Below are 26860 nucleotides of genomic sequence, written 5' to 3' on the forward strand. Positions count from 1 at the left end.
AAGGTTATTAAATGATAAAGCTCCAATTTCTGTAACTTTCAATTACTGAAACAAGATTATGTGAGTGCCACAGGGAAAACATAATGCAACATTTAAATGCTGTGTAGAACATTTGAGCATCTCTGGGAAACAGATCAGCTTTCCCTGGATATTCCAGAGCCCTGACAACCTTCTTTTACCTTAGAGATTTCAGTGGACACTCTGAGGTTACTTCAGAGGACACTTTCCTAGGAAACAGAAGGCAGGTCTTAATGGGACACTTTAGATTTATACTAAAGTATACTAACAAATTTAAAATTAGAAATACAGTGGGTAATGGAGAATCTATTAGAGAAGAACATTTAGTTTCAAGAATTTGTCTCCTAATGGAATCCACAGGAGGCTGCCAAAAGAGGGAAGTTCAAAGTGTTTCTGCAATGTCAGCAGGATGTACAGTACAAATTCTAGGAGGATGGGGACAAGAGAGCAGTTGGGATTTGGGAATCAGGGCTGGGGTACATTAGGCCTATATTCAGCCACACCTATTATCAAAAACCAAAGCAGGCACTAGAAAGATGACAGCAAAAGAGGGCAGGTTTTACTGGCAGACCTCTTTTCACTGCCAATCCACTTAGGCATTTATGTTGGGCATCTTAGTGTTTTTTTTTTTCCTACCAGATACTCATATCCTGAAAATTCCCTCACTAGGAGCAACCAAATCAAAGAAAATCCTTTTCAGTCCCTGCCTTGAGCCTGCTACCCTTCCCTGCTGACAGCAACAATAGTTTTTGATGTTGGAACTTCTGAAATATTCCCTCCCCGTAACCAGGGTATGCCAGCCCTTAGCATTAGCTGCTTCATACACACACACCCCTATCAGCAGACTCTCTAGGAACTTCTCTTACATTGAGTGGTAACAGCTCCACTGATGCATCTAATTTGCAACAAATTCTATTAAGAACATGTTAAAGCAATTTAAAAAAAAAAACAAAACACACAAAAAAAGGCAAGAAAGAAACCCTAAACCATGCCCCTAAAACACCAAATTAAAAAATCCCCAAACCAAAAACCACAGTTTACTCCACAGTATACAAAAAAATATTCCTGTTTATTGTAAAGAGATGGCCTAGTCTATTTTAAAGAAAGTAGTTTTAGGAGCAATACTCTGGAAACCAAGAAAGTTGCTGCTAGTAAGGACAGATAAATAACACAGTAAGTGTTCTGATTAAACTCCAAGTGGCCATAGCAACATCACTGTTTCGTATTATTATTCAATGAAGATTTAAAAAAAAGGAAAAAAGGAGAATTAAGCATTAGCACAGCTAGCTATCATTAATATAAAAGCCTGCTAAAAGGACTCTTGTCACACTTCAGTGTAATCTCTCTCCAGAAGAGCGGCACCTGTCACTTACCACTGGGCAGATAACAGAACAAACAGAACTCAACTAAAAATAAAAAATGAATGAGCACAGCCTCAACCTCTTTTGTGGTATGGAGGGATCTTTTCCACAGTGAAAGCATCAGTGACTGCCTCCAGGCCACACACAGAAAAAGTATAGTTACATTGCAATGAGGAGGAGTGGGGTAGGGAAATAAAAGGAAAAGAAAAAATAAATAGAGCAACATTCCTGATTATGTTAAGGTGATGAACACAGGATGCTTCGTCTTTTCTTACAGCTTCTTTTGATATTCTGCAGGTTATAAAATAAGAGAAGCCCTTTTCTCAGTTTGTGTTCATCACGTGTCTGGGCTGACACTCTCCCTGCTGCCCTCAGGATCTCAACAGTAGAGACCTCCAGAAGCAAATGGGGACCACATTGCCAAACGATCCATTCCTGGGCCTGGAGCAAAAGTCATTTCAATGCCAAGAGCTGCCAGGGAGCCTGGGTTCATGATGTTTAGCATTACAGTGTTGCTTGGTACAACCGCTGCACTACTTGAAAAGGAAGAGGACTCAACATCCAAGAAGCTCCTTACAGACTTATATCCATGTCCAAATCATTGGTACTCACACCCAGAGCAGTGAAGGCTTAATGACTTCTCTGGACTCATCTTCCAGCATCTGGGTCAGTCCCTGGCATTCTGCTGCACTACCTTTCCAGGGTTTTCTTTGAGACAACCTCTTGTTTCCTAATATTCAGGAGCACCATCATGCCTCCCTATGCCTTTCCAAAAGATTTCCCTTATCATTCTGTGTCATTGCTTCCATTCCCTTTCATCACCTACTCTGTCTTGGAAGAAATGATGTAAAGGTGAAGAGGGACAAGAGCTGTGATCATAGAATTACACAGCAGCTGAGAGTGGAAGGGAGCTCTGGAGGTCATCTTGTCCATCCCCCTACTCAAGCCAGCTCAGAGTCAACTTCTCAGGATCATGTCCAGGTGGGTTTTGAACACCTGCAAGGATGAAGATACCACATCCTCTCTGGTAGCCTGTTTCCATGCTTGGTTACACTCAGACTGACAAAGTGTTTCCAGACACAGCATCTTCTGTTTGTCTCTTCCTCTTGTTCTGTCCCTGACACCACTGAAAAGAGCCTGCCCTTGCTTTAAAGGAAGACAGAACCAGGTATAATTGTCTTGCTGTTCAACTGATAAACAATTAGAAGCATGATTGAAGTTGAGATCACACTAAATGGAGGTATGAGATCATGTCCTCTGCCCTCTTCTTGTTTTGTTTGGTTTTTTAAATTCAGGAGGGTTCTACAGCCTGGCACAGTCTTAGCAGGATGGGAGTATTCATGAGCCTGGATGATTAATGTAAAGAAAAACTGTCCAGTTTTAAATAGAACACCCCTTGTAACTAAAACTACAGTATTGTTTGTGGGCTACCAACTGGAACTCAGGAAAGAAATCTGAGCTAGTAAATTTATTGTTTCAGTTCATTTAAACTTCTATGAAAACTACCACCAGTAATGTTTGTGATCTCCACTATTTTGGATAAAGCAGTTGCACATAAATCTATGTGTGAACACACACAGCAGCAGTAACTGTGAGTGAAGCATGCTATCATGCTCCTGGGACTTGTTTCTCTGAAATTTACTTAGGGGTTTTTGCCAGCAGTGAAAAAAAAAAACAAAATTATTCCACCAAGACCAAACTCAGGGGTAAAATAAATAAATAAATAAATGTGGGTCATTGGAATTGCTCTAAAAGAAATACCTGAAGAACACAATGTTGGAGACCACAGGGTTAGCTTCAGAGAATACCTAAGGAAAGCCATTTGACCTCTGCCCTCATGCTGAGCTGTCTAGAGAAATGCCAGTCTAGCTGGTGTGGGAAAAGGCTGCATGATATAGAAATCTGCATGTTTGGGACCTAGCGCATCCCACTTCCCTAACAAATGCTAATGGTCATGCACTGTACAGCTCATTTTGGGTACATTAACCACATTGAAATGCAGGAGACTATTTGCCCAGAGACATTCACATGGAGCTGTTTTTGAAGAGATTCCCCCACAATATCATGGAAGAGATGTCAGTCAGAGGCATGGCAGTATGCAAAACTAACATACCCTGCAACAAGAAGGAAAACCACCCACTGAAATCCACCCCCAGCAGCCAGGGCTCAGCCAGCCTGTGGGTGGCAGGCAGCCAGGCTGGCCTAAGAGCTGGCTGGCTCAGCAGCTGCACGTCACCCACGGGATCCACACCACTTTCTTTGGCAGCAGACAGAGAACCAACAAAACAATCACGTGTGTCACTTACAGATCTCTGTTAAGAGCCACAACATTGAACGCAGAAAGCTGGCCAAAATTCTTCCAAGTTTTCCATGAGACTGGCACTTCCTCTGATTGGTCTGCTGCTGTTTGGACTCTGTGAAACAGCTGTTCTGCTCCAGAATGGAGGTGCTCCCACACCACTCCAAAATCCAGAGAGTCCCTGTGCAGGGACTTGCCTGCTGTCATCATTCCCTTCATGCTGCTCAGGCATGATGTGCTCCTGCAGAGGGGGAGTTGTGTTATGGAGTCACTGGTGTCTATTTCTGTACTCCATTTAACACACTGTTTGGTCCTCCCTCATTCTTCTGGGATGAAGAAGCTCCAGTGTGGGTGCAATTGGCAGTATTCATACTGTATATGCAAAACTCATGTCTTCCCCACACGCAGAGCTTTCTGTGCTGCCCATTCAGGAATGGCACAGAGAGAAGAAAGGTGAGGTAGAGAAAGGTAAAGACACCTCAGCCCTTAGAAGTTTTGGGAACATAGAAATATGGGTGCTTTCACAGGGGCTGAACGCTACACAAGAAAAGAAAAACCCACACATTCTTCTCTGAAGGGATGTGGGAAAGAAAATAATTTGCTACAGTGCACCCATAGCTCTCCGAAACTGTAGAGCTATGTAAGTAGGGTAGAGGAATCCAGATATGCAATGACAGATGAGGCCACCTCAAAGCTTTTGAGAAATGCAGTGAGAATTTAACTTTTCCAAGGATGAAAACTTAAGCCTCTAACAGGGATACAGAACTCCAGCTATGGAAAGAAACAAGATAAAAATAACAGACAGAAAAAGAGGAGAGCTCAAGAGAGTAAAATTTGCTGTTTGCAAGGGAGAAGGATGGTTGCTGTATTTCTGTAGCATAAGCCTCTTCTGAGGCTCAGTTTTCCAGGCTCCTAAGCGCAGTTAAGACAGCACAGAGAATCACAAGCTGGTCTTTTGCCTTACAGTCGTTTTGCTGGCAAATGCCCACTTTTCCTAAGCCTAAAGTCAGACTTGAGAATTTTGTTGGCTAGCACCACCAAAACCCACAGCACAAAATAATAGCTCATGGGCATAAACAGGTGCCACATTACTAAGCAGAAGAACAATGTCCAGAAACCTGGGGTTAGTTCTTTGCAAAAAAACCAAATTAACTTCTGTCTAAGCAGGTGTCAGTGAGAAGGAGGAGGGACCCATTTATGACCAAGGCTGAACTCAACCATTACATGGCCTCACACTGTGTATCCCTAGGAGGATGCTGGGAGCAAGGAACTCCCCTCTTGCTCAGATACTTCCTGTAGAAACTAGTTAGCTCACAGGGCCCAGAAAGCAATTCTATGCTTCAAGCAAGTCATAAAAAACATACTAACTCCAGCTACAACATTAGCGTTTGTAAGATATTCCTACTGACAGGTAGTCTGCATTGAAATGTGCCAACATGTTCCTTGTGCTCAGCCAGAAGTGAGAAGATGCAGATAATCAAGGCAAAACAGGACCATTAAAAACAAGCACACCCATCTGTCAAATAACAATAAAAGTTGTACTAGCTAGAAGTTTGCACAGTATTTGCTTTACTTAGTAGCAAAATGGTTTTCCACAACAGGAACAGAATAAGATAGTATTTTTTTATTCTTCCTGGTTCTTTCTAATTTTTTTCTGTTTTTCTTTCTCTCTCACCACCTAGAGAAGGTCTAAGTAGTCAAAATTGATCACTCCCTATTTACATCTTCATTTCCACAAACATACAAACTTCTTCAGGCTAATTAGACAAAGTTATGTTCTTTGAATTGGAAAAAGAAATTCCAGTACATTTCCTCATCTATATCCCTCTGCTTGCCAGGCAGGAGATGCGAACATAGAAATTTCATACTGTCATATTAGTTGGCTAAAGAAACCCAGATAAGTCTTGAAAAAGCTTCTAATGTTAAAGAGACAGAACCCATGAAGAAGATTCCACAATTAATTCTTACTGTTTGTGGTGAAAAAAACTTTTTGCAAAAATTTTTTTGTTTATTCCAAGTAGTGCTGCAATGCAACAGAAAGCCACAATGATGTGGTTATTACTCCCAAATCAACATTTCCCCTTTTTAAGGACATATCATTTCAGATCTTGTCTACAGTGATCTTCTGCAAGAGAACTTTAGACTTTACATTTGTCAAACACAGAACTTCTGATAGCTTTAGTTTTGGTTTTAGTTATGGAAAGAAAAGAATAGAGACATGAAAACGACAGTCAATCATCTGAAGTGTGATTACACAGCTATAGATGTGTAGATAATAGGTTCTTGCTAGTTAATTTTGTTCCCCCCAAAGTATTTCTGATTTGGAATGAGATTTTTCAAGCTGAAATAGGTGTTTTGGGGGCAGGGATTTAAAAAGAAAAAAAAAAAAAGAGAAAAAGAAGGAAGCCTTGAATATTTCATTAAATGCAACATAATTTTTTTTTCTTCATAATGTATGGGTTTCAATGTCTTTGCAAACATTCTAGTTTTTAAAAGGACAGGCATCACTTCAAGTAGAACATACTGTGACCTTCCCTACCATTTCAATATGACAGCTTCCAGCCAATTTTATGCCATCCAGATAAGGTAAATTCCCCCTCCAGAAATGGACAAGCTGTTTGCTCCTTTTGGGAGAGGCTAGTGATAAAACAGAGCAGCAAATCTTTCCACTTACTCTGCTGAAAGCCACCCAGAGGGGAACAAAAAGCCAGCCCAGAGCTCTTTAGTTACCTGCCAGTTCAGACTGCCATTTACCCAAGGCAGGAGACCTGCTCTCTGCTCTTCCCAACTCAGACACGTTACCAGAAAAGCAGCTCTTGCTGGTCGTGCTCACTCACTTGCTCTCACCATCCTGGACATCTGCCCACTTTTAACGGTGCATGCGCAGTAAAAACAACCATAAGCAAACTTCAGAGCAGCCAAGAGATGACAATCACTTGCCTGAAGATAGGAAACAGTTCATGTTTCTGCTCTAGATCAGGAGGAACAAGGCTTTCTACAGAATTCCAACTGAACACCCATGTCTGGTTATCTCACCTCTCTTCATGGCAAGAAGAGGAAGATTTCTGAAACCACAAAATTGCTCTGCAGGACTAGAAGGTATCTAGCCCAGTGATAGTGCTGCTGCCTTTTGCCCTTAACTCTGAGAGCCCACTTTAAAGTCAATACTGTTTTTCCTTCCTGATAGAAGTCACTCTTCGACCTGCAATGAAATCACACTGTAGAGGTTTATCTAGCAGAAAACTCCCTTTCCATGGACTCTGACTCACTCCTGTAATCAGTGTTCACAACCTCAGGGAAACACATATATCAGAAACACCTCAGAAAACACTTATCATCACCTCCTCGCCTTCTGACCGCGAGATGAGGGGACAATGTATGATTTAGCTGAAATTATCTGCTCTAGTGAGATTCGGGAGTTGCTGCCAGCAAGTAGGATACCTGCTGGGACTTGGGGAAAGGAAGGACTTATTCAACCATTGTTGAGCCATAATTGAAGGTTGAGGTTTACTCGAATTAAGTATAACAGGAGACTTAGGATATTTTATCTGTCCTCTAAGCCAGTACTCTTGTTCCTTTGTGAAATGAAACCAATCTGTTACATGATTTATCAAGCTAAAAATCGAATGCATCAGTGCCAAATTAGGGAAGAATAAATTATCTTCCTCAAAGCAGAAACTGGAGGAACAATTTACCCAAAAAACCTAAACCCATAACCAAAAATATAAAGACATTTCACTGCAAGTCTCTGTTGCTTTATCACAGTCTCCCAATTCAAATGAAGGTCTCTGTTTATAGATAAATATTATAAAAACATGACATACAGCACTACTGCCATAAGACTGACTCTTTTTGTCTCCCTGGTCTTCATCACAAAACATGAATCCACATGACAAAAACAGATGCAGAGTTTAACTGTCTTTGTCACGGTTATTTCTGGTTACAAATCATGCAACTCCAACCACTGCATGAAATCTTTTGTGGCATATTGTGCAGAGCTTAAATCCCTTCTCAGACACAAGAACAAGAATAGGACAGTGTCTCTTGTGTCTGTCTTGTGCTTGTCATGTAGTCACTTGTAAAGGATTTACTCTTTCCTTACCACTGTATAGGCAGGGCAGCATAAAACAGTATAAAGGAAATAACTGCTACAGGAAACAAAGGCAGCTGCTGGAATGCAGTGCATCAAGGAAGCCTCAGGTCCCAGCCAACTACAGAAAACCGAAAAAGCAAGGTACCCATTGCAAGGGAGCATCTTGCACCTCCCCAGGGCTTTCCTGCCCCATGAGTCACTGGTTACAATGGTCATCTGTGCTCATGTTCCCAAGGAGCTGAGTAAGAGAGAAATCCTGCTGTGTGCTCACCTCACTTCTCTCCTGTGGTTGGGGAGACACAGACCTCCTGCAATGTGAGAGCTCTTCTTTTGCTGACTTGGTGCTTTGGGAAAGCCCTGTTTCCCTGGCTCTGCAGCCAGTAACTGAGATTGGGTATTCACCTGCAACATGGCTTTCATCTTCCCCAGATTCAATGATACCACAGGTAATATCACTGTGAACTGACTTGTAACTGCAAGTTTCTTAACAGAAAGTCAGAAACATAAAAATTACCTGTAATCTCAGGGGAAATGTGGCTCTTGATTTCTTGCAGTCTGGTTTGCAACAATGCTACACAGATCTGCTATTCAATGTATGGATCTCGGCTCAGTTTCAAAGTCATGGTGACTTTCTGTGCCACTATTCTGTAAACAAACTGCAGTTGCCTGTTCATCAGGCTTTGCAGTTTCATAACATAGCAATGAAAGCTCTATACTCAGGTCACCTTGTCTCTTTTGGGTAAAGAAAATCAGACACAGAGTCTATAGTCTGTGAAAGAAAGGTCCACATTTCTAAATTTTCATTGCACACAGAAACAAAGCAAACAAACCTACAACAACAACAAAAAATGAATCCAAAAACAAAACAAAGGTTCTGATACTCTAAATTTTCTGTAACTGCTTTGTATGGCTAGACTTCTTGCTACCCACATTACCATCTCTCTTTCTGGCTCCTCTGTAAACATTGCACAGAAGTGGTAAGAAATTACTTTTTCACATTTCCATTAGGAACGGAAGCATATTTCAAACTTGAAAACTATCTTGCTGGTCAAGCATCCAGTGTTCCAACTGATGTGTGGAAAACTACCCACTTCACTTGGTTAGCTTACAAAGAACCTTCAATCCCTTCCTCCAAATGATACGGTCACAACTGGAGTTCCTACTTGTTTATCTTAGTAACTTTATTGACCTGACTGAGATTTCCCTTCACATAGGAGAAAATACTGACAGAAATAGAGGAAGAAAACTAGGTAAAACACAGGTTGTGCAACAACAAAGGAAGTTGACGGAAATGCTACCAAAGTACAGGGTTTCTTTCGGAAACAATAAATCAAGACACATAAGTGAAAGTGATTACTTTTTCAGTACAGCTTAGGAGACTGCCTAGCACAATAATTTAAGAATTTTTACTGCTAGTTTGGTTTACTGCTTGGCTATAAATCCTGTTTAAACAATCCTAGAAGGATTGCTGCAGACCTCAGAAGCACAGGGAGTTCCAAAACAGCGCCTTCAAACACAAGAAGGTTGCAAGCTTGAGTGCCTGCCACCCCTAGAAGCTTAATCCACAAGGGACATTTCCGAAAGGCTCTTTATGTCTTAACCTATTAGTTTCCTAGAGGTTTATTAGAAAGGTGCAAGGTCAACCAGTGCCTAAATATCTATTAATTACCAATGTTGGAGCCGTTGAATTTCAGGAGCTCTCTAGCATGTAAGTCTGGCATGTGTCATTATTGAAATTCAGTTGAGGTCTAGGTTGAAATCTAAACCAAGAGAGTTAAATGCGTAAATTGAAAAATCAATCAATCTCAGCTGGATAATTTGCAACAGATGCTTTACACTGATCCTTTGCTACGGGTGGCATTCTCAACATATGCTCCAAGAATGTAGGAGGTTAAAGGAGGAGGAGAAAAACCATACCGATTTGTATTAGCTTGTAATAAGTCAAGGAATTACCTATTCATTTACCATAGCAGTACCAGAAAGCAGTGATGTGCTAGGCTCTAGTCTCTTTTACCCTAAGTTCTTCTGTTAAAAATAAAAATCCTTTCATAAATTGAGAAAAAAAAATAAAAACAACAAACAAAGATTCCAAATATCTCCTTATGCTCATTGTGTCTATAAATAATAGTGATAACAACAACACAAAAGCCTAAAAAATGCCAAGCAAATAATTTCCTAAATTAGCACTTAGAGTGTTCAAGGAACATAATCAAATAAAGAAGGGTGTCGTCACAGCACAGATGGATACAATGTGAAATACATGATGTCTTAGAGAGTGAATCAGTTAGTCACTGGTCCGTTTCTGTGCCCATGATACAAAAACAATCCCAGGGACAAGTTGTTTCACAACGAGAAAAGCAAGTAATTTATAGGGAAATGGCCATAGTGAAGAGCTCCACAGTGCCTGAGCTGTAGGTAAAGGTCTCAGAAACAATTGTTATGGAATTATTTTTCTCAAGTGAAACCAGTGGGCAAAAATAAGGTAAGGATGCAAAGTTAAAATAGAGATGAAGAGCTTTTGCACACTGAATGACCCCTGTGTTTTTTATCCACAGTGACAACTGTGGCTAGCAGCGGCTTTGATCTCATTTTTGAGGCCTTTAATTTAGACATTCACATATTATCTTGTCATCTGGTGACCCTTGTGGATAAATCAAAAGACTTAGACAGTTCTGAGACATAGCTCATCATGCTTACTGTTTATATCTACCTTACTGAGCGCTTCATCTACTAAAGCTGAGCATGGCTGCATCATGAAAGTGTATTCCTCCTCACCAGTCACAAAGGAGTGCCTATGGAAAACCCCTATACAGACAACTAAGCCCCAGATGTTTATTTAGATTTAAGGAAAAGCCACAATTAGTACATGTGTTGGCAGGTGTGAGTCACTGGGCATCACATGTGTCTGATCCACCCACACCACAGGAACAAAGAGCTGGGACCTGTGCTAAGGCCCAGGTCTAGTCCTCTGTGAGCTCAGGTGAAACTTGTACCTAAACATATACCTATGCACAAAGGGTAAAGAAGACAAGCAGGACCAAAAATCCACATCAGATAACATCAATTTGAGATTAAATTATTTTCACTGATTTCAATGAAAACAGAAATTGGCCACTTGGTAAAATGCCTTGAAAATCCTACAGCCAAAGTGCTTTTTCCAAAATGAAAAAAGGTTTTTAAAAACAAGCTATTGCAGATCTGGGAATTTACATAGCAGCTGAATTTTCAAAGTCTTTTTATGTCTATAAATCCTATTGTGGGATCATTATTAAAAAAAAAAAAAAGGCAAACAAAAAACAACCCACAAAACACCAGAGCACTTAGCACCCCATCTCCATTCAGTATGCTGAGCACATTTGAAAAATCCAACCTTTAAATATTCTCTCTAACAGGCTCAAAATCTCAAAATGTATTTTCTGAAGGAAATGTGCTTGGTGTTATGTTAGTGACAAAAGTAACAGGGGAAAAAAGTGTAATCACAGTCATTTGAAACTGGCTATCTATGCCAAAGTACACCTGATTATTCTTCCTGTTATTCACCACTTTGTCTCAGGCTGTGCTTCTGCCAGATACAGGCATCAAAACTGTGATTTTTGTTTTGATAAAATCTCTGTACTAGAGAGAACAGAATTAAAAATAAATTGTTAAAATACATATGACATTCCTTATGCAGGGGTATGAAACACCTTAGAGCCTCAAATTAGCAGGGAAGAATGGAAGAAGAAAAAAATAGTTTTAAATTTGGAAAGTGATGTACAGGCTAGAAAGATATGACTTTGGTGGTTGAGAAAAAATCTGTTCAGGTATGTCTTTTAAATTGAAGAGTCCAATTTAAATGAAATTCTCTTCAAAATTTTCTCCTCTACTCCTTACACAAATCCTTTTGCTTGGGCAAGAATGAAAGTATTTTAATTTTTTTAAAACCTGTTATGTTGCTGGCTTTTATTTCATCTTTCTTTTCATGGTTGGCAGTTTTAGGCAAATGAGTCCCTCTCTCTGCAGGAATCATTTCCATGTCATGGTATTCCTGAACAAACAGGTAAATTGATGCTCAAGCCTGGCTCTCAATATACTTATGCAACAACTTTTAAAACTATTTTTTAAATACCATAATGAAAAAAAAAACCCAAACAACAAAACACCCCACAAAAACTGAGGTTAAAAACCCTAACAACAAACTCCACAAAATGCTGCACAGCCTTGTTTTGAGAAACTGTCTTGATTCAGTTGGAAATGCACAAAAAGTGAATAATATCAATGATCCTTTATCCAGCTGCACAGGGACCATGGAAGCATGAACTCACAGGAGCACAGGGCTCCTGGAAGCATGTGGTTAAGAAAGAATTTTAGGTTTTTTTTTTAAATATGGTCTGCAATAATTTAGAAACTGGTGAAGGGAGCTTAAAAATAGGCAGTGCTACAAAAGGTAGATTATGCCACACTAAACTCTCATCTAATATTTAGAGTGATGATTTCTGAATGCTTATGGCTAACAAGACTTAGGATTACCTACTGTTTCTTCACAGCCACCTTATACAAGACCCCTCAGCTCTACAAAACAGAAGTAGTTTTATTTGAAAATTTTCCACATTGAGATATGCAAGCAAGGGCAGAGAATTCAGTCTGTTTTGCCACAGAGGGGAAAGAGAGTCCATCTGCCACAAAGCTTTACTGATGTCTCTTTCTGGCCTGAGTGCAGCCCCGTCAGAAGGGGCCACAGAGCTCACTGCAACTTCTCACCATGCCAGGACTTGCAAAATTTACTATTTACTACCAGGAAAAGTTAAAGTCCTTCTTTTTTGCCTGCCAAGAGCACCAAATCTCTCTTCCATGTACATCTACTTACTGATAAAAAACATATATATATATATATATATAATCTATATCAGCACAAAAGCTGATATGGCACAATTGCCCTTCTTTCAGTCTCCTGGTCATGCATAATGGACAGACATGATGAATAACAGCAAAAAAAAATAAAATAGAATTGACATAAATTAAACTATATGAATTCAGGTGATACAAAATGAGGCTATTAATTGCATCCCTCTGAAGGAAGCTATCACTGGAAGGAGAGGTCTTGCTTGGCCATGGATGTCATTATCTTGACAAATGGGGTGGATGATTTTGCTTAAAGAGAAAGGAGGGTAGATACTTTTTAAATTACAGCAGTAATTCTAAAGCTGAGTGGCAGTTTAAGGCTTTGTCCTCACCTGCAGTGCATAATTGTGCCACTATCATTACCTCATTACCCAAGCACACTGCTGTAAGCTTGGAAAATGGCCTCTAAAGGGCCACTGACACTGCCTGAAGAGTTTTGAGGAAACATTATATTTAGGGACAAATGTAATTATTCACCACATGTTTTCTTGCTCAAATGAAAGGACCACATTGTAAGCCACAAGCAGCAGACACCAAGAGCAGCATGAATGAAAATGCACAAAGTGAGAACCATGACAACACCATGAAAATTTGGTCCTGGTTATTTATTGATGCAGCTGTTCACCCCCCAGGATCATGTCCAGGCAGAACCAAGAGACAGTATCATACAGCTGTGCCACAGCAGCACTGACCCCAACCCGATTCCAGGCCTTGGGTCTCACTTAATAACAATGGTTATATCATCTCTTCCTCATCTCCAATGTTGTTCGTGCCATTTTTTGTGTTTTGGTCAGCTCTTGCAATTTTCCACAGTCCATGGTGTCAAAATTCATACAAAATTGAAGACAGGAACTGTAGCAGTCTGAAAAAAACCACACAGCTCTTGCACTGGTCCTGGAATCACAAGTATGAGTTTTGTGTGCTCCTAGCAGTGCCCCTCCAGAACAGGTTTCCTTTGCTTTATATGAACAGGCTTGCAAGCACTTGCATCTGCCTGTTGAAGAGACAGCCTCCTCCCCTTCCTCACCCAGGTGTCTCCTGATTCCCATGCTGTCCATCTGGACTATCTCCTCCTGGCCAGGTGCTGTCATAAAATGATGCTTCTCAGCCCACTTAATTGTCCTCAAGTGACAGATGGGATTTGACTATAGCTGGTAAGCCGTAAGTACATGAAGCAGATGAGCAGTTAATTAGCAATGCTAGTGTTTCTGCGCAAATAACTATAGAAACTACACATCAAAAGATGGCCTTATCAAGCCAGTTAGTCCATCATCTCTCTTCTAACACATTTCTTATCTCATGCAGTACATTAAAAGGTTTGAGTTCCCCTGCACCCAATAAGCTACTTTTAAAATCTCAAAGTTTCTATCAAGTTTCCTTAGGAGACTATTTTACAGTCTAATGAATCTTGCTGTCAATAAATCTTTTCTTTCTGTTCAGCCTAAAGATAGTTCTTGAAATATTGAGCAGGAAAGAAAAAAAAAAAGGGAAAAATCTGATAACTCTGTAGAACAATTTCTAAAAACAGTACTGTGCCTTCATGTTTCCTAGGACACATTAGCACTTCTGTAAATGGTTGTATTAGAAAAAAAAAATCAGTGCATTTTCTGTTGGGGGTAAGTTTCATTTGATTCTACCACAGAGTACAAATCTCAATATTCTGATTAAAAAAAAAAAAGAGAGAGAGAGAGAACAATAGAGTATAGGGTAGAATTGAATGGGGTCATCCAAGGAAGAAAGGCAATGCAGTCATAATTTCTTATACAGTAGGCCAAAACCCAATACTCAATGCCTATGAGTCAATCCAAGGAGGTAGTCTCACAAATTCTTTTATTTTTTATTCAAAACACACAGAACAGACTGGAGAATTTGGCTAAACAATCACCTTCAGGGACCCAACTATTTCATAAAGTAACTCAGGATTTCCTTAGGTTTTCAGAGTACCTTGACGATACCTGAATAAAGGTTTAAAAAAAATAGCTTAAGAAAAAATAGTGGAAAAAAGACACATTTTAATATATAATTTATAGCACATTTAATATATTTCTTCTGTAAAACAGCCTTCTGATGTGCTGAGTCTTGAGAATTTTGTCTGTAGTTTATCACTAAAGAAATTTAACAAAACAAGACACACTGGCCTAGAGAGAAATGAGCTATTCTGTCAGCAATCACCTTGTTGATAGTTCGTTAGTCTTCCACCCCCCCCCCCATCCTATTTTGTCTTGATTTAGAGGCTTCCCTCAATTCTTGTCTGTCTGAAAAGTCTCTTCTGAAGGATCCTCCACCAGCACAAGCAAAAAATTCCTTGGTAATGCAAGGCAGGTGCTAGTGAATTATTCCACCCATACGGAACTCAGGTCAGCCAGATGCTAAATGCACTAATCAATAAAAGTTAAGAAACTATATCTGTTTATCAGTCAAATGTTTACTTGAAGGAGTTTCTCCTATTTGCCATACCTTCTAAATGATTATGGAGATTGAGCACCAAATGCAAGAGCTCAGACTCCTTCACCCTCAGAAATCACAGCCTTCCAAGTGATTTCTTGTCTAAACACTCAAACGTTATTATTAAATTTCAGAAGAACAGTTTCACAAGAAAGAAAGAACAATACTCCTTCTCCTTTTTCCAGCTTAAGAGGCCCGTAATACCATTTAAACTTTTTTTCTCAATAAGTATAAGAATGCCTACCTGTTCCAGCTGCCAGAGCTCAACAGCAGCTTCCTTGTGTTCACACCAACACAGCCAGACACTGCAACTATTGAAGAAGCCCAAAGTGCAGAGAGAACAATTTTCACCTAACTAGGAGTGAAACACTATGAAAGCTATGTGAAATTTCTGAGCCAGAGACCCTGATTATATCAGCATAGTTTCAGAATCCAGGGTGTAAATAACTTAGTCAATTCAGCAGTGAAGCTTTCTCTCTGTATCCTGGTAGAAGATCACTGCTTCTGCCCACATGTGCAAGCACTGAGTAATTTGCGCCTCTTTGCACCCTGCTGGTGCACAGCTGTGGACTCAGCCAAACATGGCACCCTTCTGCACCATGAGCACCAGAGGAGTCAGTATCTTGAGTCAAATCAATCTGAACAAATCTGAATCATGTCACATCTATGCTATATCCAGCCCACTATCTTGTCTCTGCTAGTAGCTAATAGGGAAAACAATCAAAAAACTTAAAAGCAATGCAAGCCTTTGGTGCTAATTTCCCAGAATGCCCTCTCTCAGCTTCTTGGCTGCTCGTGGCACGGCTAACATTGTTAGCTGAAGATAATGTCCTTGTGTTTTGAAAAACATAATGGTTTTTTTTCTTGTTTAGTTCTCCAAATGGTCTATAAATCAAAGTAAACAATTAGAAATCCCTGAATCCTGTAGAAAAGGGTTTCACAGCTTTTCATTATCCCAAGATAAACAATGCTTCATTATTTTTTTTCTGGACCTGTCATTTGCCAATTTAATCTGTTGTCCTGTAAGACTTGTATTGGAAGAGACATGGAACAAAAATATTTTTTATTATCTTAGATATCTTTATCATATCAAACTAGAGTAAATTCCTTCCAAGATACAGTATTCAATCATTCTTTGTTTAAAAGAATGTCTTATCTCTGCATTTTTTGTCAGTTCCTCTTCTAAGACCAGAACTGTGCAACATCATTGATGAGAGCACCGAAGTGTCTTAACAGCTGAAGCTGCACCCAAATGGGCTGTTGTAGACACAGAATTGTACTGGTGGATCTCTCTTAGGATCTGTTTGTCACCAGTGGCAGCGGCCAATTTACTGTCACTGGATAAGCATCTGCAGTACCTACAGAGCAGTTCCACTTTGTACCAAGCAGAAAAGCTCACATAGCACTTTCCAGGGATGCTCAGCTGTCTTACAGGCTCTAAACCCCTAAACTTTATTTTCTTGAGCTAGAAAGTACAGGAAGACATCTCACCAAATAAGGAGATGTTTGTGGCATCAGCTAAAATCCCTTCCTTCTGCTATTCTGCTTCATTATACAGTAAAATAAATAAAATCATGAATGAATCATCACCTAAAAAGTCTCAGGAAATCATAAATCACATGTTTATTGATGACACAGTGAGTAAACCATCTATATTTAATAACTACTGCTCTTCTTCTCTTATGGATGTGTGCTAATCACACTGGTGATTTTTGAATATTTATTGTTGTTTTTGTCTCTGCTGTAGTTGTATATTAGAAGCTTTCACATCAAGAAGAACAAGTAAACATGCTGCTGCTGAATGTATGATGGGGGGAAATTAGAGTGAGACATTAAAATGAAGTTTTTAACAGGCAGTGCATCTTCATTCAACTGAATATCATGGGAGATGAAGCATGTCCAAGTAATTATGGGCATTATCAGTGCAGCTAACAGCCATGGAGGACCACTATCCTGTTTTGGGTAACTGAGGTTTGGACAGCTGAGACAGGATTGTAGTCTGTGGTAGGATGGACTAGCTGCAGTCCAAACTGCACCAAATGTGAAATGGGTGATCAGCGGCTGCAGTGCAGAACTTTATTGGGTTTGATGGCTTTTTTTTTGTTTGTTTGTTTATCAGTGTAGGCTTAAAGGCTGTCCTGTAAAAGTGGCAAGAAAAGCTTTGATCAAGGGAATTAGTATTTTTTTTCCTGAGTTTACAGAAGTAACTATAAATCTTCTAAAGTATTTATTCTACTTTTTTTTTTAATATGAACCATTTATGAGCAGTTTACGTATTTCCTCTGTGAATAACTAGATCAATGATCTTAGGTCACCTGAGCATTGTGATTTTGCTAGATTGATAATTTTCACTACCAGAGGCTGAGGTTATGTTTACATGCACAATGAAGGGAGAGAGGTGATAAGTTCTTGTTCTCTTCATCTGAAAGCTAAAGGGATAAGTCAACCATGAGCTGACATAAATTACATCCTTCAGAACTTCAGCTGAAATAAGAAGCCCTAAAAATTAAAAGGCCAAGTAAATCTTAGGTGTAGCATAATGAAAGTAGAAAAATTGTGTATGTAATATGAATAAAAGTTTCAGTCCATCACTGGAGTAAAATAATTATATCATTGGAATTTCTTCTAGTGTGAGTTTCATCAGTAATTCAGTATGCCAAATCCTGATAATAAGTAAAATATACATGAGGAAGAGTGGGTTTGCCTGGATGTATGCTTGGAGGATTTCTAGCATCCCAAGCAAGATGGAAAGCTTAGTATAGCTATTTCTGCTTGTTGGTTGTTTTGTTTGTTTGTTTGTTTTTTGTTTTGGGTTTTTTGTTTTGTTTTGTTGTTTTTTTTAAATTCCAGTTGAGGGTATATCCATATCCCTCCCAAATGAGTATTAAATAAACGTAGCAAAAATAAGCAGGAAGATAATGCCTGTGATGACTACTTTCTTCAACTCTATTAGAGCATGTAAAAATTGTACAAAAGAGTTCAGTGGCTCCTACTTTAGCTAAGACTTGCTATTTGAGTGCTGTTTTCATAACAGTCTTGCTGAAATGAAAAGCCTAAATGAAGCTCTCCAGTGGGCTAACTTGTGTAGGCACAGCTAACTCTGTTGCTGCTGAAGCGCAGCTCTGGGATTCGATCTGTTTTCCATTCCTCTGGCTTAACGCTACCTCACCATTGCCTCAGCCTCAGCAGGATGACAAAAGCCAGTTTGATGACTGACCCGACCAACCACTCTGCTGTAGCCACTGTGCATGAGCACAGAGCAGTTTAAACCAAAACCCACGTGCCAATTTTCTCAGCTAAGGAATAGTAACTCTACCCCAGTTTACATGAAGAGCACTGAAGATCAATTCATTTGCTCAGATCAGAGTTCTGAGTGGAAGATGTGCTAAAAGCAAAGGGAATGTTCACAGATATGTCAGCATGCCACCATACAGTCTCCAGAAGCTCTGCACTCTAAGAATATTTTGATACAAACTGATATGAGGATCCCGTCATTCCCCTTTGCCCTGGCTTAGAATGATGAATCACATGTTAATGATAGTCCCTAACACATTTAAAAGTAGAGCAGTTGCAGGTTCACTTTTACATGTAAGAGAATATGAACCATGGACCACCCAACAGCATTTTCAGTATGAAGGGTATTGAGCTGCTGCAGGTGGCTCCTCTACCACAGGAAACTTTCTTACATTTCTCAGCTGCTTCTTTTACTGTTCAGCTCACAGAGCATTGACAGTGAACTCCTTAATTCATTGATGATCACTTGTGTTCCCTCTCAACCCCCACTGCTTCTGCACAGATTATATTACAGAGGTTAATTCAGAATTGTGATGCTTTGCCTTGGTACAAGCCTCCCACTCAAATACGACATCTTCCTTGCCATTTTAACTTCATATTTCCTGTCCTATAAACCTTAAAGTAAATTCAGCATTTTTACAGCCTGTTATATTTCAAGAAGCCTTTGAACTATCTGTTGCATTTGTGCATAGCCATCCACAAAGAACAGACCTACCAGGACAAGAAAACAAAAAAATGAAAAAGGAAAAAAGAAAAAAAGTCTACAAAAAGAAGTGGTGTTATTGCTGTATGGCTATCAGTTAATGTTAAGAATTACTGTTTAGAAATTGTTTAGAATTGTTGTTTAGAAGAATTATGTTAAGAAAGCATAATTTTATCAGAAATTGAGAGAAAATTTTGACTTATTTAGATTAGACTGTCTCATTAAAATTTGAAGAATATCTGCTTTCTGGAAAAAAATAGTACAAAATGCCACATTAAAGCTTTAAACATGATATAAAGTTCAATTACATTTAGAAAAAAAACTCATAAACATTCCAGCCAAAAATATTTTAAAAGACAGAACATATGAAGATATTTTTGAATAATACCCTTCCGCCCTCCCCCAACATACTCAGGAAGCTAATTTGGACAAAACCTATTCCATAATGAAAAAAGTTCATAGAATGATTTAGGTTGGAAGGGACCTTAGAGATCAGGTAGCTCCAAGCCCCCTGCCATGGACAGAGGCAGTTCCACTAGACCAGGTTGTTGAAAGCCCCATTGAACACTTCCAGGGATGGGGCATCCACTACTTCTCTGGACAACCTGTTCCAGCACTTCACCACATGCACAGGGAAGAATTCTTTCCTGCTATCCAAACTAAACCTGTCCTTACTGGGTTTGAAGCAATTCCCCTTTGTCCTGTCACTGCCTGGCCTTGTAAAAAGTCCCTCTCCATCTTTCTTGTAGATTCCCTTCAGGTACTGGAAGACCACAGCCATGTCATTCTGAAACCTTCTCTTTTCCAGGCTGAACAATCCCACTTCTCTCAACTTTTCCTTATAGGAGAGGCACTCCATCCTCTAAGAACTTGATGACCTTCCTGTGGATGCTCTCCAACAGCTTCATTTTCTTGCTGTGCTGGGGACCTCAGAGCTGATGCAGCACTGTCAGTGAGTTCTCAGCAGAGAGGAGCAGAGGGGCAGGATGCTGCCCAGGACACATTTGGCTTTCTGGGCTATAAGTGCAAATTTCCATCTCATGTCCAGCCTCTCTCAACCAGCAGTACCCCAAGTCCTTCTCCCCAGGGCTGCTCTTGATCCCTTCATTCCCCAGCCTGTGTTAATTCCAGGGTTGCTCCATCCAGGTGCAACACTAGAACCTGGTCTTGTTAAACCTCATGAGGCGCTCATGGGCCCACTTCTCGAGCTTGTCCACATCCCAGGCTGACTGGAAATTCTTCACCAGCTCTCATTAGGTTGTACATCTCCTTTTGTTGACACAGGTGCTCTCCTGAGTGGATCCTTTATCTTCACTGGTCTGTAAACACTTGTAAACATCAGTACTGCTAAGCCTAAGTCAGGTCTCTGACATTTGTTACCATTATCTCCCAGTTAAAAGCAGGGTTTATACCTATGGCCAAGAATGCATCTAACCCTATGTACACATGTACACATTATACATATATGTTTAATTATTTCAAAAATGGAATGAAAAGGGTCAAAATTAATGAAAAATACATGTTTTGAGCTGACTTGCCATTTTCTTATTTAAACGGGAAAAAGATCTTTTGTTTCAGTTGAACTCATTTCACCTTTCAAAAAACATTTATTTAATCTGAAGTAGAAACATAATTACCCAAGCATTTAATGTCAAATTATCATTTCCATTTTAGAAGTGACCTAATGTATAATGTACGAAAAGGAAAATTGGAATTTTGGAAATGTACCTTTTCAAAACTAAGCAAATAGAAAGATGTTTTCCCTTTTTCTTTGCAGTCAACTGTGGGCTTTTGCAAATCTTAGTAAGTCCTGCACAGACTGTTTCTTGCAAGCCTACTTTGTCTTTAAGACTTTAACCAAAGCCTTATTTGAAAGGTTTTGCTTCCTTCCTCAGTTTTTTCCTGCAAATAAATGAAAATATTTTAATACACATGTAAGTCAAAGGGGCTGGTACTGTCATTCCTTTCCCCTGTGAGATGCCAGGATTTACTGGATATCAACTTTAAAATCTACTAACTGTGATACAGTCTACATTTTATTTTTATTAATTTTTTAATAGCAGTTAGAAGTATTAATTAAAAAAACCCTGTTTGTTATTTTTTAATTCTTACTTTATTTTTTATCTCATCCCAGGGTACTGCTGCTTCTCTGAATGACTAAAACACCTGGAAATTTGAATATCACACTAGTCAAATAATCTCAGAAAATTAATGGAAATCCCAGTGAGCAGTATCAGTTAATGTCACCAAAGCTTAGCATTTATCAACAGAATTTTAAGGAATCAAGTTTCTCTTGAGTATCAATTTACAAAGGCCTACTAGTAAGCTCCAATATCCTTTTCTTGTGTGAGGTAAATATGATTGTATTACTTGGTGCCCTATAAGCATTCAGCAATATCTGTTATTCTACGACACGATCAAACAAAAAGAATTGTGTATTGGCAAGGTAAATGTTTTTTCCTTGTTCTGGTAAGACTACAGAAATAAAAACAATATTTTTTAACAAAAGGATGCAACAGTAGAAAGAGCATAAAATAGGTTACAAAATACATTTATAGCTACAGGAGAGATTGTTTTGAAATGAAGTAGAAATTATTCTGAGAATGTCAATCTAAGTTCCCATATTCTTTCCAAACAGCTCTCAGATAATGTTTTGTTTAAATGTTAGAAAGGCTTTGAAAATTTAATCAGGAGTGGAAGGAATGGAAGCAAAGGTCCAAAAGTGTGTTCGTTTGTTCTTAAATGGTTTTGTCACCCTATGACTAAAGTCTCTGCAAACATGGTATAATCAGATTGGGGCAGGAACACATCCTGGCTTCCCATCTTGAAATACTGTGACTGATGAAGTGTCCCTCTGAAAATAGACCCGATTTGCTGCAGAAATAAAGTCTCAAAGTGCAATTTGCCTTTTACCTGAGCTAGCAAGACAAGACATATTTAGGAAGAACAGCTGGCTGCAGAGTTCATTTTTGCTCTTCATGTACTTGTCAGTATAAAGAAAAGAGAGGAGTGATTGTGAGAAATGTGAGGAATGATAGTGAGAAAATTACATCATGTACTGAACTTGGGAGGCTTTTTATTTAGGATTTCCTAAAAGATACTTGGTTTCTATAACAGGATTTTTGTGGACTATTGTAGTTTTAACAAATGTATTAAGTTCATCACCATTTCATGATAAAAGAACACCTGCTATTAAAAAAGATAAAAGAAAAAAAAGTTAAAAGCAATTCCTTGAAGTGAACATGATTAGACTAACATATAGTAAGCAAAGAACCTATTTAAGAAACAGGAGCAGACAGCATAGCCTAACAGAGATTTTGTTCTCAGGTCTTTCTCCACTGTGTGGTGGGATGGTGGTGTAAGGACTAGCATATCTGCATGCAAGGTCTACCCCTACTAGGTCTCAGTTTCAGTGAGGTCACTACACAATCTCTCTGTGATTTAATGCCAACTACAACACCATGGTGTGGGATTTGCAGGCAACCCCAACAAGGGAAGAGATGAGAATCTTGACTCCATGTTTCAGAAGGCTGATTTATTATATTATGATCTTTATTATACTAAAAATGCTATACTAAAACTATACTAAAATAATAGAGAGAAAAGATACATCAGAGAGCTAGAAAGGAATAGAATGGAATGATAACAAAAGTTTGTGACTGCTCAGAGCCTCAACATAGCTGGACCAATGATTGGTCATCATGTGGAAACAACTCACATGGACCAATCAAAGATGCACCTGTTGCATTCCACAGCAGCAGATGATTATTGTTTTTCTTTTCCTCTGAGGATTCTCAGCTTCTCAGGAGAAAAAATCCTGGCAAAGGGATTTTTATAAAATATCATGGTGACACCATGGGAGTAGCAGGACATATCAAATGAGACGACAAGGTCAATGAGCAGAGCTGGAAAGAACCACAGCAGCTGTTCTTTGGCCTGAGGGTATTATTTATTTTTAAATGTAAATCCTATAGTTGAGATAGAATGTAGCATAACTTTGATTTTTCCATTCTGTGGTAGGACACTGACATAGGATAGAAGTCACCAATGCACAGAAATTTACCATGTCCTATCTCAGCCTTACAGGAGGATGGATTTGTTCCTTTTCATGGCACAATCCGAAATGTAGTGAGGTTTCATGAGGCACAGACCCGCAAGCTCATCACAGACCTTCATTTTGCTGCTCATAGCATTAGACAAATGAAAAAGTTGTAAAAGAGGTAAATAAAAACACTAAGATGAGCATAAAATGCAGCCATTAGACATCCAGCACAGAAGGGAAAGATTTTAGCCCATCAGTTGCACATTCTCTGGAAAAGATATCATAAGAAGAGGGACATGGTATATTTTAGAGGGTCTCTCACATTAACTTGAAAGCTTGTTGCTAGGTTCTACTAGGAATTGAGTGGTTATAAGTTAGCTGATGATAAGAAACTCTTTGTGTTCAGTCCTGAGGAAAAATAAAAAATAGCTTCTTCACTCAACTCACTGATCCAGTGAGGTGAAAGACAGAGACATCAGAAGCAAATGCACAAAGGGCTTGAGTACATTTTCTCATGTTCACCAAAAGGCTAGAAGAGGTTAGATGTGAAAAATAAAACAACCTCAAGTGGCTGAGAGAGGCTGAGAGAGGTATCAGCTATGTACAGTGTGACCAGTGACAAACATCATAAGTCTGTCTTTAGCCTAGCCTGGTACTCTGGCTCAGTGGAACAAGTGTCATGCAAATAACTAAAGAGACAGAAACATCTTCTTAGCTTTACCACAGCTGATTTTGTTTTCTGTCTTCCCCCTCATCCAACCCAAATTTCTCCATTTTTTTCTCCCAATGTTACTCTTTTTTTTCTCAGGGTATTTGCTCTCATCAATATGCATCAGGCTGCACTTAAGCTTCTCTGCTCTCTCTGTCAGTATGACCAATTCTCTTCAGTTCACACGAAACTGCTGGCACCCACCCCTGGATCTGAAAGAAAACTTTATTAATTAATGCTCCTGAAACTTCTCCCACCCGCCAGAGGCCCATCGGGTCCAGTCTGTGATACTCCTGGCCCCACAGCAGAACTGTGAAGTCCATGAACAACCTTCCCCCTCATCTCAAGAAGGTATCACTGTCAAAATGCATCTGTGGAGCTATGAACAGATGTAGTTACACTATTCAGGAAAGGTCACACTATCCTTCCAAAGTGAGTGTCAACTGAAGAATTCATGGCTCAGTGGGCTACTTGGTCATGTGAAATGGGATTAATGAATACTCACATATCTCACAGAGGAATTTGTCAATTTTCAGAGATAATTACAAGATATTTTGATTATAGGCGACTTTCAAAAAAAAATCACCAAAACAGAAAAACACAAAACCCCTTGATCCTCTTCTTCATGAGAGTTTCTGGTAACAAACACATTTTCCCATTTTCCTACTGAACGTTTCCAGAGGACATAAGTTATCTGACCTGACAACAGGGAGAAAGTGCAGTCAATAGTTTGGAAAGCAAGTAATCAATGTTGTATCCTTATTTAAAAACCAATATACAGTAAATATCTGCCAGCAGCAGTGATAACATTCACTTACACTAAAGATAAGTCATACCAAATGCCAACTCTTCCTCAATTTAGGAAATCAACAAAATTGTCTCAGTCCAGATAATTTATTTTCTATCAATACAGTTTGGCCTTTTTCTTTCTTAGTTTAGTATTCTTGTTTCACACCCAAACCATGCAGAGCTTTCTGAGTATCACATGTGTTTAGCTATTCACAGGAATATTCACAAAGGGAAGGAGATCAAATATCTACTGAAATGATTGGGAAGGTTTTGATATTTATCTCTAAGGAGACAGACATTTGTTGTTGGCTACTTTTGAACCAGACAGAGAATGCTGAACAAGCCATGACAGGCACTTATTTCATTCGACTTTTCCTTTTGCCATTTGACTGTTCATTGTTTTCCCTCTGTACTGAAAGGGCAGATAGATTTTTTAAAGGCTGTTAATGGAGGGATCTAATATAAATCCTGGTACAGGCAGTTCTTCTTTTGTAGCACCAATACAGGTGCTGTTCTCTTGCTAATAATCACAGCCGATCCATCCTGCCGCTGCAGCAGAGGATGTGGCATGTTTAAGACATCCTCTTTTCCATTCCTGTTCTTATTTTTTATCTTTGGGCTGTAACAAAAGGAGGATTATTCATTCTGACCAACACGTAGACTGAAGCTTTCCTGATGAGCTTAGACACAACAAAGGAATGGATAAGAGCTCTTGGTAACTGGTGCCATTTTGAGCCCCTTTGCTCCTCAGCCTGTTAAAGCAAATTGCTCCTCTAAAGGCAGAGGAGGAAAAATTCCTTACTTGTCCACCAATGCATGTATTTCCTCCAACCTCAATCATGCCTGGTCACCACACTCCATGTGACTTGATTAGATTTAGGTTTTGTGTAGTCTTTCCTTCTCCCAGCCAGGTCAGCTCAAACTCTACTGTCCTAACTAGACAACTGCAGCAATTTGTCTCAGTCCTGCACATAAAGATCTATGCACCCCTCTCACCTACCTCTTCTGGCTTCAGGAAAAGAGTTACACTGGTAATTTTCTGCACCAGTACCACACACGTGTTTTCCAGGGATTTTCAGTGCCACATTAGCTCTATTAAGATAGACAAGATGCTTTCAGCCATCTTGTACTTTCTGTTGATTTTATCCTTAATCCAGCTTCTGTTCTGCTCAGAATCTGCCTTGCTATGCACTGGGATGCACCAGCCCTACCTCTCACCTTCTGACCAACCATTGTCCAGGACCCTGGATTTACTGCTATTCCAGGACCCTCTCCTTATCTCACCTCTTTCCATTACCCCACAGTGGCAGCAGATCTTCCAGAGGATTAGAGACCTGTTCCTTCTTGAGGTGTGATTAGCAGAAGCCTCCTAAATGCTCCATTGTACTGCTTATACTATTGCTACAGCTATCCCCTCCTACATGTTATTTAGCTGCCCTATCCTCTCAGTGCATAAGTTTTCCATAGCTGGAGAAATGATTTCAAGAGCAAGCTCTCACAGGCCTTGATATCTCACAGCATTTGTTGCCAAGACACCCCTAAAATAATCCCATTTGGTGAAATAAATTGATTTCCAGGTAAGGCTTGGCAGGAAAAACTTTTCTGGTTCCTTGAGTCAAAATGACAACATCTGTAGTTTCCTTGTCCCAAAACTGAAGGTATGCAAGCCTTCTAATGAGCCAGAAATGTTTAATTTCAGTTCAGCTCACAGATTTGTTTTTCCTTTAGCAAAATGGGATTTTATGATCAAGTTCCATATGAATTATTTTCAGTTTTCATGCAAAGTGCATGAACTGGAAAAAAAAAAAATCTTCCAGAAAGAATATAAGGTAAGGTGTTCTGGAAATTTTGTTCTGACAGTTTTTTAGTCAGGAAATTCCTAAGGCTGACCATTTCCCAGTCATGTTTCTATCTGTTAAAAATATTTTTTCCTGTGAAAACAAAAAACATTTATACTGGAAAACTCCAACTCAGCTCTGCATTCTATGTAGGTCAATAGTGATTCTGCATGGGGGCAGAACCTGACAGCACATCTTTTTCCTTCTCCCATGTTTTCAAATCAGCATTTTTTTTTAACTGAAAAGATGTTTTCTGACTTTTACTGCTGCTGCTCATTTTATATGCTGAAGTTGGTATCCTGGATTTTTCATCAGTGTTTTTCCATAAAGATGAGGATATTATCAGAGACCCATATCATGGGTAAGACAAAGAAAATGACAGGAAGAG

General features: G+C 39.3%; 1 protein-coding gene across 3 annotated transcripts in view; it reads right to left on the reverse strand.

Annotated features, from left to right (window-relative positions):
- Positions 1–26860, reverse strand: part of LRFN2 (leucine rich repeat and fibronectin type III domain containing 2) — a 152060-nt gene that overhangs the window by 120773 nt on the left and 4427 nt on the right. Inside the window, exon 3 of one of the 3 annotated variants that reach the window (XM_038130738.1) lies at positions 3686–3919. The exons of the other annotated variants lie outside the window; for them this stretch is intronic. The gene's annotated coding sequence lies outside the window, so the exon portion shown is untranslated. The remainder of the gene's footprint in view (positions 1–3685; positions 3920–26860) is intronic. 3 annotated transcript variants of the gene reach the window in all.

The sequence above is a fragment of the Motacilla alba genome, chromosome 3 (genome assembly GCF_015832195.1).
Source record: "Motacilla alba alba isolate MOTALB_02 chromosome 3, Motacilla_alba_V1.0_pri, whole genome shotgun sequence".
NCBI lineage: Eukaryota > Metazoa > Chordata > Aves > Passeriformes > Motacillidae > Motacilla > Motacilla alba.